A 12,952-nucleotide genomic window follows, 5' to 3' on the forward strand; every position below is an offset into this window, starting at 1 on the left:
CATGTGGAACTTATAGTGGCACTAGTGGCAGACAATTACAAACAAGTAGCTCCCACTTGAGTTAATCATGGTATACAACTAATTGCTTTTAAAATATCGCCTGCTTGCATTAAATCAAACTCCACAATTTGGGTCAATAACGAATGAAATGGAATTTGGACCGAAGCACATTACATTTTCAAATTTTTGATGCATGTTACGGTTTCTGTATTCAAACAAACAACCGAATTTTTTTTTTGTTTTGATTGTTGAACTTGTGAATCGATTTCTTTGGAGTGGACTCGTCAATTTCCTAGTGGGCTAAATTATACAGCCTACTATTGGACCTAATGAATTCATTTAAGACTAAGCAAATTTTGGGCCGTATAAATCATTGTGTGATTGGGCCAATAATTCTTGAAGATTCATACAACTTAAGCTTTTTGTTTTGGGTCTTATCTTGGTAAAAGGTCAATGATACCAATGATGATTTTAGGAAGGAAGGTGATATATAATGTTACAACGATATAATGATTGATAACGTTATGTCACGATGATATGATAGTCACGGCTATGGTAATGGAAATGGGTGGTATTTGATATGTTAATGAAGATAATAAGCATGATGGTAGACGTGATCATAGGATTATGATGATGAGGATTATATTGATAATACATGAAATAATGATTTTGTGATGATGATAGTTTAGATGATGATCATGATGATAACAAAGATTGATCATAATGAGGTGATGAAATGAATCATGATGAAGATGATGAGTGAGGATAGAGGTGATTATGATATAAGAATGATGATGATATTAGATCATGATAATAATGATGTAACGATAAGTGTTTGATGAAGATGAACTAGTTAATCATGCGGGTTAGTATCAAAATAAATCGTTGGTTCATTGGTTTAAAGGTGTTAACGGGTTAGCGGGACGTCGCGGGTTCAAACCCGGACTTGAGCATTTTTAAGGGCTACTTCTTTGAGGTAGTATTACCATTAACATTATTATTATTATTATTATTATTATTATTATTATTATTATTATTATTATTATTATTATTATTATTATTATTATTATTATTATCAAGCATTAAGTATTATTATCTTTATTACCATTATTATTATTATAAGTACTATTATTATTAATAACATTATTATTATCATTATTAGCGTTGTTATTATTAAAAATTATTATTTTTACAAGTATATTATTATTATTATTATTATTATTATCATCATCATTATTATTATTATCATTAATACTAGTATCATTATTATTAATATTATACGAACTATTATTATTATTATTATAAAAAGAAACAACTTTTTATTTATAATTATCAATATTATTTTTATCAAATAACTGTTAGTTATATAAAACTATATTTACTACATCTAACATAACTATATTAATAATTTATATTAATTAATTAGGTTATTAATGAAACACATAATAATAATAATTAGGTTATTATTAGTGCGATTGTGATTATATGTGTTAATATATATACTTGATATAGGTTCATGAATCCGAGGCCAACCTTGCATTGTTCAGTGTCGTCGTATGAATATTTCTACTACAAAATATCGTATAGTGAGTTTCATTTGCCCCCTTTTTAAATGCTTTTGCAATATATATTTTTGGGACTGAGAATACATGCGCTGCTTTTATAACCGTTTTAAGAAATAGACACAAGTAATTGAAACTACATTATATGGTTGAATGATCAAAATCGAATATGCCCCTTTTTAGTCTGGTAATCTAAGAATTAGGGAACAGACACCCTAATTGACGCGAATCCTAAAGATAGATCTATCGGGCCCAACAAGCCCCATCCAAAGTACCTGATGCTTTAGTACTTTGAAATTTATGACGTCCGAAGGGAGTCCCGGAATGATGGGGATATTCTATATGCATCTTGTTAATGTCGATTACCAGGTGTTCAATCCATATGAATGATTTTTGTCTCTATGCATGGGACGTATATTTATGAGAACTGAAAAATGAAAATCTTGTGGTCTATTAAAATAATAGAAATGATTGTTATGATAAACTAATGAACTCACTAACGTTTTGGTTGACACTTGAAAGCATGTTTATTCTCAGGTACGAAAGAAATCTTTCGTTGTGCATTTGCTAATCTTAGAGATAATATTTGGAGTCATTCATGACATATTTCAAAAGACGTTGCATTCGAGTCATTGAGTTCATCAAGAATATTATCAAGTCATTTATAGTTTAGATATATTATGAAATGGTATGCATGCCTGTCAACTTACGATGAAATGAAAGTTTGTCTTTTAAAAACGAATGCAATGTTTGTAAAATGTTTCATATAGAGGTCAAGTACCTCGCGATGTAACCAACTATTGTGAATCATTTATAATCGATATGATCGGGTCCTTTCAGTTGGTATCAGAGCGATGGTCTTAGCGAATCAGGTCTTGCATTAGTGTGTCTAACTGATAGTTGTTTAGATGCATTAGTGGGTCTGGACTTCGATCGTATCTGCATGTCAAAAGTTTTGCTTATCATTTCTAGTCGGAAATCATCTACTTACCATCCTTAGAAAATTACCTGCTTATCATTCTTAGTCTAGACACGTTTTACTGCATTGACTGCATGAATAGTGTATAGATAAAATTCATATCTTAGCGTATCTGTTAATTCATATCTTAGCGTATGTTACTATAAACTTTGCCTGATAGCTTCCATAGATTCCTCTGTAACTTATGGGATTTTAGTATTATATATGCATATGTAAATTATGTATTGCAGGGTACTAATCTACATCCTATAATCTATTTCTTATCGAAAATCCTTTATCTGATCGTACGAGATGAATCCCTCAACCAGTTCGAATTCCTCGAATTCCGACAGCTATTCCGATACGGAGTTTCACCTAAGCTCCAAAAGCTGTGTCACCAGAATGAATCAACCAATTCATCTGATGGGTTTATAGCCTACTTAATCATTGGAGATAAAAAGAAGGTGATCCTTTCCACCAACCGAATTCACCTCTTGGTGAAGAACCTGAAGCACTTATCGGAAAACCTATCCAAAACACCATTTTCAGCCTCATTTCTAAAGTAGCTCGACACGATTATATTCTATCCACAATTCTAAACCTTATCCATCCGCTCGTTCCGACCAACAATCATCCCGGAGTAATGGAAGAAGTCAACGAGCTTCGCGCTAGAGTAATCAATTTGGAAAACGTGGTGCAAAACCTACCAGCTTCATCAACAGCACCGGCAACACCAGTACCACCAACAACAACATCTACAGCACAAACCTCAACACTACACGTCTCAAACTCACAGTCTGTACCTCCAGCATAATCATCATACTACATGATGTCCTACATCGATTATCTTCGTTCTACATGACATTCTACATCATTTATCTTCTTACGACATGGCGATTATGTAATCTCTAATGTTTTAGAGATTATATATTTTTGTTCTAACGGTAAATCAAATGAGTTTAATATCATATTAACTCGTTAAATCCATAATTACATCTGAAGAAAATATATATGTATATATGTTTTCATAAAGATTGTAATTAAAAAAAAAATCTTTTGTACAAACTGTTAATGGTGAAAATATTTTAACGGGTAGATAATACCCGAGGAATATTTAGATTTCACATTAATAAGTTACATTGTACATTCTTCGAATATGATCCAACAGTCATTTACTATCCTACTTACATCCACAAGATATACAAATCCATTCACCACAAAATAACCATTTTCATTCAATTTCATATTTGGATTTTGACCTATCAGAATCCGACAAGTGGCATAATGAAGAAAACATTGGACAAAATAAAATTTGTTAGAAATAAACAAATTAACTATGAGAAATTTTGTTAAGAATTCACGCTAACAAAATCCAAGCTAACTGTTAAATCCTTATTGTACATTTAATTATCGCAATTTATTTTATCGCAATTTAATTCTCGCAATTTTATTTATTGTCATTTACATTCTGTTATTTATTTTACGCACTTTATTTATCGTCATTTAAATACTGTTATTTACGCATTTTAAATATCGGGACACGTATACAAGGTTTTGACATATCATATCGACGAATCTATATATATTATTTGGAATAACCATAGAAACTCTATATGCAGTAATGATAGAGTTAGCTATACAGGGTTGAGGTTGATTCTCAAATAATATATATAATTTGAGTTGTGATCGAGTCTGAGACATGTACACGGGTCACGATACGTATTAATTAATTCGAATATTATAAACTATATATGAATTATTGAATTAGTAACTGTGGACTGCTAACTGTGGACTACCAACATTGGTCAATTAAAATGAATTAAAATATTGATTATAACATATGAAACTAAACAATTCTTCAAGTTTGCCACTTGATTTCATCTTAAACCTCATTTGTATCTTGACAATTACAATCTGCGTTCAAACCTTTCATGATTCTTGAAAACACCTCAATCGAGAGGATGAACCAACCGCACTTCATCTACGGAAGGAAAGATTTATGCATATAGTTATGCACCTGAAAAACTCTCAGAAACTGAGTAAACGTCTAACACGTAGCTGTGCTAATTCCTTTAGCGTTATTATTACCGAAAATAACCTTGCAACTCCTGTTCGAGATAGCCAGTTTTGTCACAGCTCCAACAAGTCAACTTCAATTTTTCGTTCGAAACAACCACACTATAACCTTGATATATATGCGTGCTCTTTTATTGTTACCGGAGAACCATTTATATTCCACCACTTTAGCAGTAAACTTACCAGCAACTTCATTACTCATTGACTTAAGTCTCTCCGAAAAACCATTATATTTGTTCATTAAAATCCTATCATATACTCATCCGCATCTTGTAACGAGAATTGCCATACTAAGTATCGGGAAATCAGCAATCAGTGTTTTGAATCTTGCATCGTTTCTACATCAATAGTTATATATATACATATAACATTTATCTCTTAGAATTATGATCTTCCATTCTAAAATTCTGAAAAGCACTCAATCTACGAATCAATACTCTAAAAGTTGAAAAAGCTGCAAGAAGCAGCAAAAACTGTAAACGACCTTAACAGTCGAAAGTTTGATGATAAAGAATTGTATGTTGGCAAAGCTCAAAAGTTTTGATACTGAAAAACGGATTGAGCAAACCATGAAGGAGACTCTGAACAAATCACAAGGACTAAACTTGTACATAAAGAATTCAGATGATTCTGTTTCTGATGAAATCTTTAGCGAATGCCTTATTCCGTAATTGTTCTAAATCATTGTGAATAAATTTCATCATCACACTTTGAATCTAAAATTCTAAGATATTATCGTATCTTTCATTATAAATATCCTCAATATTTCTGAAGATATCTTCATAAATATTCTTTTCCGATATTAATTATCTCTTTGCTCTATCTGTGTTATATCATAAAAGAAACTGTTTTAGTTTCTAAAATTCTGAAAAAATTCGAATTTGAATTATGAATGATTTTGAAGTAGTGTTGGGAATTGAAGCATGAGTTAGTATAATATAATGACACTTGATCAATGTGATTATATTACAGTAAGTTATGCTGAGTTTCTAATGGAACTTGATGATTCATAGACCATATCATCATCATGTGCCATGTTACACGACTCTTACATTCTACTTAATCTCTAAACATATCAAGAACATAATTTCCTGATAGTTCTATCTTTTCTCTTGAATTCTGGTAATTTGACCAATCAAGATCGTGCGATTACAATCTCCCTCTTAGAACATTAGTCATGCACATTTGAAACTTCATACCTACGAATTCTGGACCATTATTCGCTTGACTTAAAGTCGGGAAGAGAAAACAAAAGTATGGAACTCTAAAATATAAAGGAAATGAAGAGGGTGGATTTATAGTGAAATATCCGACATAGCAATCGAAACAAATTATCGCATTTAACCAAAGAAGAACCTATTTCCTTAATTAGCGAAGAATCAAATCTTATTACGAAGATTTTCTCTAAATCCCTTGAACTCCGAAAATCAACCATATCTACGTCAAAGGATATTACGAAATATTATTTTCTCATTTCATTCTTTTGTGATAACTTCACTTGTACTCTTCACATAAATGAATTGTTTTATCTATATTACTCGATAATGATAAAACTTTAATTTTCAGCTTGTATGCGTCATGAAAACATACTTATTGTCAGCCATGATCATCCCAATCAAATTTCGGGATGAAATTTCTTTAACGGGTAGGTACTGTGACGACCCGAAAATTTTTGACCAAATTTAAACTTAATCTTTATATGGTTTTGACATGATAAGCAAAGTCTGTTAGGTTGAGTCTCAAAAATTTTGAACTGTTTTATATATTAAAGTGACTTTTGACTGTTCTCGATGATTAACGATCAATTAATCGTAAATAGGTATGTGTGTATTTGAAATATAATTTGAAGTATTAAATGTTGCTATTATTAAAATTAATTATGTAAAATAAAATAAAAATAGGATATTATAATAATCATTATTTAAAACATATCTATATATAAATAAAGTACCTTAACAATATTATTTAAGTGATTATAATACTCGTTTGATGCTCAGATTGATATTAAGCAAGTTAAATTCAAACTTAAATGATTTAAAAATAAACGGTGATCCGAAAATGAGTTATATAAATTATAGGCTTATTAAAAGTATATTTAGGAGTTATTTGTTAAATTTTAACACTTTTTATATTTTACCTGAGATCGAGCGCGAACCGTCAATTTATTTTTTATTTAATAATTTTAAATAGATAATGGCTCATTTTTTTATACAATATTGACTAAAATAACTAAATATAATTAATATAAAATTTGAGATTTTTCCAAAGACTTTTATTCGCCAACTGATTAACAACGGAGTACGAACTAATCTTTGTGTTAAAATATCAGTATAATGAAACAAAATTAGAGCCTGCTGTATTTATTAATATATTTAATTATACACGTTTGATTCTTAAAATCAGTCATGCAAGTTACTTTTTAATATTTTAAACATATTGTATCATGCAAATTGAACTTCACGGATTGTTATCTGAATGCTAAACTGTGTCAAATTAATTAGAGTGTACTGTGTTTGTATGTATTACTATATTACTTCATTCTCTATCTGTTATATTATATTGATGAGATATACCACTTACAACCATCTCAAAACTCAACCTCACTTTTCATTTCCATTTTACTGTCTTTGCAATCAAACACTCATCTTCACGAAACCCATTCGAATCACCTTAAAATCATCACCACCTTCCTTTCTTATCCCTATTTTAATCAAGGATCCATAACTTATCATTCTCCACCTTCCATAACCCCCACAAGATCACAACAAGATTGCTCGCTGCTATTTTTTTGTTGTTGTTGTTGTTGTTGTTTGTTCATGTATTCGTTTACTGTAACTATGATGACATTTTTAGATGATGATAAATGGACGATTAGGACATGATGATGAGCTGTGAATAAAACAATGATGATGGTGATTATTTGATTAATGATGATGATGATCCGAAACCCACTTGTTTTCTTAATTGCTACTACACGATGGAACCATCGTTTGCTACCGTTTCATGGTTCTAAGTACTCCGATCACCAATAAACGTAAACCACTATTACTTTTCTTCCTGTGTCATTTTGTTTCTTTCTTCTCCATGTTAAACAAACACCCAAACCGAAACCACAAACACTCGTTTTTTTTTGTTTTGTTTGATATTCAACACAGCCATACCACCTTCCTCGATCGAGTCATTACTAAATTCTGTTGAGTTCCTGTTTTGTTCGACAACTCAAAATCCCTATGCACATACGATTACTTCTTGATGTTTTTATTCGGATTCTGTTTCTTTCATCGATCGCCCATCACCATCCTAACCCGCCCAGTTTTGACAACAGAAACAACCATCCTCATAACCTGCAAATATTTTTACGACTACTGTTTTGTTTTCGTGACCGATTAACAAACTAAACTGCCACCTTTTGATCCATTTAGCTTCTGCTATTGCTGCAAACCATTTGTAAGTCGCTGTATTTTCTATTACTTTATTTCCTCTACTCCTGCTTGAACGAAAGGGTCAAGACTAAAGTACTCATGCAGCGAGATTCGTGGGAAACGATAGTTTATGTAATTTTTCTTCGACAACCTTTAAACCAAATACACCACTTGCCTTTTTTTTTACTAGTGGATTATAAAAGTGTGAATATAGGAATATGGGGCAAGCAAATTAAAGTAATGGCAATGGATCACTGGTTTCACGGTTTAAAGTTATACATGTGGAACTTATAGTGGCACTAGTGGCAGACAATTACAAACAAGTAGCTCCCACTTGAGTTAATCATGGTATACTACTAATTGCTTTTAGAATATCGCCTGCTTGCATTAAATCAAACTCCACAATTTGGGTCAACAACGAATGAAATGGAATTTGGACCGAAGCACAATACATTTTTAAAATTTTTGATGCATGTTACGGTTTCTGTATTCAAACAAACAACCGGATTTTTTTTTTGATTGGTGAACTTGTGAATCGATTTCTTTGGAATGGACTCATCAATTTCCTATTGGGCCGAATTATACAGCCTACTATTGGACCTAATGAATTCATTTAAGACTAAGCAAATTTTGGGCCCTATAAATCATTGTGTGATTGGGCCAATAATTCTTGAAGAGTCATACATCTTAAGCTTTTTGTTTTGGGCCTTATCTTGGTAAAAGGTCGATGATGCCAATGATGATTTTAGGAAGGAAGGTGATATATAATGTTACAACGATATAATAATTGATAACGTTATGTCACGATGATATGATAGTCACGGCTATGGTAATGGAAATGGGTGGTATTTGATATGTTAATGAAGATAATAAGCATGATGGTAGACGTGATCATAGGAGTATGATGATGAGGATTATATTGATAATACATGAAATAATGATTTCGTGATGATGATAGTTTAGATGATGATCATGATGATAACAAAGATTGATGATAATGAGGTGATGAAATGAATCATGATGAAGATGATGCGTTAAGATTGAGGTGTTATCATATCATTGGTCATATTAGTTTGTTTTATTATATTTGGATTGCTGATAAGGACCCACATCTATAGTTTCTATTAAAATTCTATAATGATGATGTCATTATTAGGCTAATTTCTTTCTTAAGAATTAATTAAAAATAAAAATAAAAAAATCTAAGCCCTTAAGGTGATGTCATTAATCTAATTAATGACTAATTAAATTAAATCTACTTATTTATTTATTTCATATTTTTTGAAAATTCACTCTCATTAATTATTAATTATTATTATATTATTATTCAAATTTAAATATAAGTTCTCTTTACGAGATTAATTACATTATATATGTATGTGAAATACATGTCTCAATAAAAGGTTCTAATGTAGGCTTTTATGACAAGATAGATAATAATTGTGATGAAAATTGGAAGATGATGATGAGAGAATAAATGTAGTTCATTTATTCCGACCAAGTTAAATACATCAATGTGTTTATAAAAATAACGAGAAGTTTCTTAGTCGAAATCCGTCAGGTCATTAAACTAAATGGCGTTAGCGTTTAAATTTACTTAATATCTAAAATATACCTATTAAACTATTTCGTTTAAACAAACCCGTGATTTCACGGGTCATTTCACTAGTAATCAGGTACATCACAATGATTTTATTGTATGATGAGGCTTTTTCATAGTGTTAGTTCATATGGTGTTCAATTCAAACTAATGTAGAATTGCATAATGACGTAGTGGTTGAGCGAACTTTGGACTTACGGTTGGTCACAAGTTCAATTCTTGGCCAAGTCTTTATTTATTTATTTTGTGTGATCATGTTGTCATACCTTCTGGGTAGTACTTTTGAAATGTCCCGTTCATATCGATTATAAACGTTCCATATTAATTGATTTCGTTGCGAGGTTTTGACCTCTATATGAGACGTTTTTCAAAGACTGCATTCGATTTTAAAACAAACCATAACCTTTATTTTATCGATAAAGGTTTAAAAATATTACGACGATTATCAAATAATGATAATCTAAAAGATAGCGTTTTCACACGATTATTACATAATGGTTTACAATAATATTACACATCAATTTAAATCTTCAAATGCAGTTTTTAAACAATATTATACAAGCATGCTGACTCCAACTCTTGTCCATAAATTAGCATGCAACAGCGGAAGCTCTTAATAATTACCTGAGAATAAACATGCTTTAAACATCAACAAAAATATTGGTGAGTTATTGGTTTAACCTATATATTTATCAAATCGTAATAATAGACCACAAGATTTCATATTTCCATTTTTCATAAACATCATCCCATACATAGAGATAAAAATTATTCATATGGTGAACACCTGGTAACCGACATTAACAAGATGCATATAGAATATCCCCATCATTCCGGGACTCCCTTCGGACATGATAAAACCGAAGTACTAAAGCAGTTCAAATTCTCTGACTGGGGCTTGTTAGTGCCCATAGATCTATCTTTAGGATTCGCGTCAATTAGGGTGTCTGTTCCCTAATTCTTAGAATACCAGACTAAAAATGGGCATATTCGATTTAATAAATTCAGCCATAGAATGTAGTTTCACGTACTTGTGTCTATTTTGTAAAACATTTATAAAACCGCATGTATTCTCATTCCAAAAGATATTAGATTTTAAAAGTGGGACTATAACTCACTTTCACAGATTTTTACTTCGTCGGGAAGTAAGACTTGGCCACGGGTTGATTCACGAACCTATAACAAATGTATACATATATATCAAAGTATGATCGAAATATATTCACAACATTTTTTTATTACATTTTAACGATTTAAGTTTGTTAAGTTAGCAGTCCAACGTTAGTAATCTACAACTAGTTGTCCACAGTTAGATGTACAGAAATAAATCAATATATATTATCTCGAATCAATCCACGACCCAGTGTATACAAGTCTCAGGCTAGATCACAACTCAAAGTATATATATTATTTTGGAATCAACCTCAACCCTGTATAGCTAACTCGAACATTACTGCATATAGAGTGCCTATGGTTGTTCCTAAATAATATATATAGATGGGTCGATATGATATGTCAAAATATTCTATACGTGTCTATGGTATTCCAAGATTACATAATATATGTTAGAATACATGTATAATACAATATAAGTTAGTTAAGTTATGATTTGTATAGATTTGTTACAAATTTCACGTAGCTACAACAAGCAAAATTATCCAATCTTGTTTTACCCATAACTTCTTCGTTTTAAATCCGTTTTGAGTGATTCAAGTTGCTATGGTTTCATAATAAACTGAAATTTATGAAACTAAACATAAAAAGTATAAGTTTATAGTCAAAAATACAGGTTACAAGTCACTTTTTAAAGAGGTAGTCATTTCCGTCGAAAGAACGACATCTTGATGACCATTTTGAAAAATATACTTCAACTTTGTGTTTAACCATGATTTTTGGATATAGTATCATGTTCATATGAAATATTATTTTTCCAAAAAACAAACTTCCAATTCAAAGATTAAGATAGTTTTTATTTTTCTAACCCAAAACTGCCCCCGGTTTCACTACGACGGCGTATGTCCGGTTTTACGGTGTTTTTCGTGTTTTTAGGTTTTAAATCATTAAGTTAGCATATCATATAGATATATAACATGTGTTTAGTTGATTTTAAAAGTTAAGTTAGAAGGATTAACTTTGTTTGCGAACAAGTTTAGAATTAACTAAACTATGTTCTAGTGATTACATGTTCAAATCTTCGAATAAGATAGTTATATATATATATGAATCGAATGATGTTATGAAAATCATTACTACCTCAAGTTTAGTAGGTAAACCTACTGTAAGTGACAAAAATTGATCTAGCTTCAAAGGATCTTGGATGGCTTGAAAGTTCTTGAAGTAGAATCATGACATGAAAATAAATTCAAGTAAGATTATCACTCGAATTAAGATTGTTATAGTTATAGAAATTGAATCAAAGTTTGAATATGAGTATTACCTTGATTTAGAAATATAACCTACTGTAAATAACAAAGATTTCTTGAGATTGGATGATCACTTGAAATGGATTTGCAAGATTGGAAGTAAGCTAGTAAGCTTGAAAGTATTTGTGAAGTGTTCTTGAATGATGATGTTTCTTGATTGTAATTGAAGCTAGATTGACCTAGATGATCAATATTACTGAAGTATAGACGTTCTTAAGCTTAGAGAGAGTTAAGATGGAGAGAATTTGGATTAGAAAATCAAAGAAATGTGATGTGTGTGTTGTTTGAAAAAAAATGCCTAATGCTTAGTCAATATAAGGTTACTAGTTTTTGTTTTCATGCTCATAAGTCATGCTAGTTGTCAAATGATGGTTTCCACATGTCTTGGTGACTCACAAGGGCTGCTAAGAGCTAATCATTGGAGTGTATATACTAATAGTAAATACATTTAGAAGCTGTGTATTGTACGAGTATGAATACGGGTGTATACGAGTAGAATTGTTGATGAAAATGAATGAGAATGCAATTGTAAGCATTTTTGATAAGTAGAAGTACTTTGATATGTGTCTTGAAGTCTTTCAAAAGTGTATGAATACATCTTAAAATACTACATGTATATACATTTTAACTGAGTCGTTAAGTCATCGTTAGTCGTTACATGTAAGTGTTGTTTTAAAACCTTCAAGTTAACGATCTCATTTAATGTAGTTAACCCATTGTTTATTATATCTAATGAGATGTTAAATTATTAAATTATCATGATATTATGATGTATGAATATATCTTAATATGATATATATACATTAAAATATCGTTACAACGATAATCGTTACATATATGCCTCGTTTCGAAATTCTTAAGTTAGTAGTCTTGTTTTACATATGTAGTTCATTGTTAACATACATAATGAT

This window comes from Rutidosis leptorrhynchoides, chromosome 3, assembly GCF_046630445.1.
Source record: "Rutidosis leptorrhynchoides isolate AG116_Rl617_1_P2 chromosome 3, CSIRO_AGI_Rlap_v1, whole genome shotgun sequence".
Classification (NCBI taxonomy): domain Eukaryota; kingdom Viridiplantae; phylum Streptophyta; class Magnoliopsida; order Asterales; family Asteraceae; genus Rutidosis; species Rutidosis leptorrhynchoides.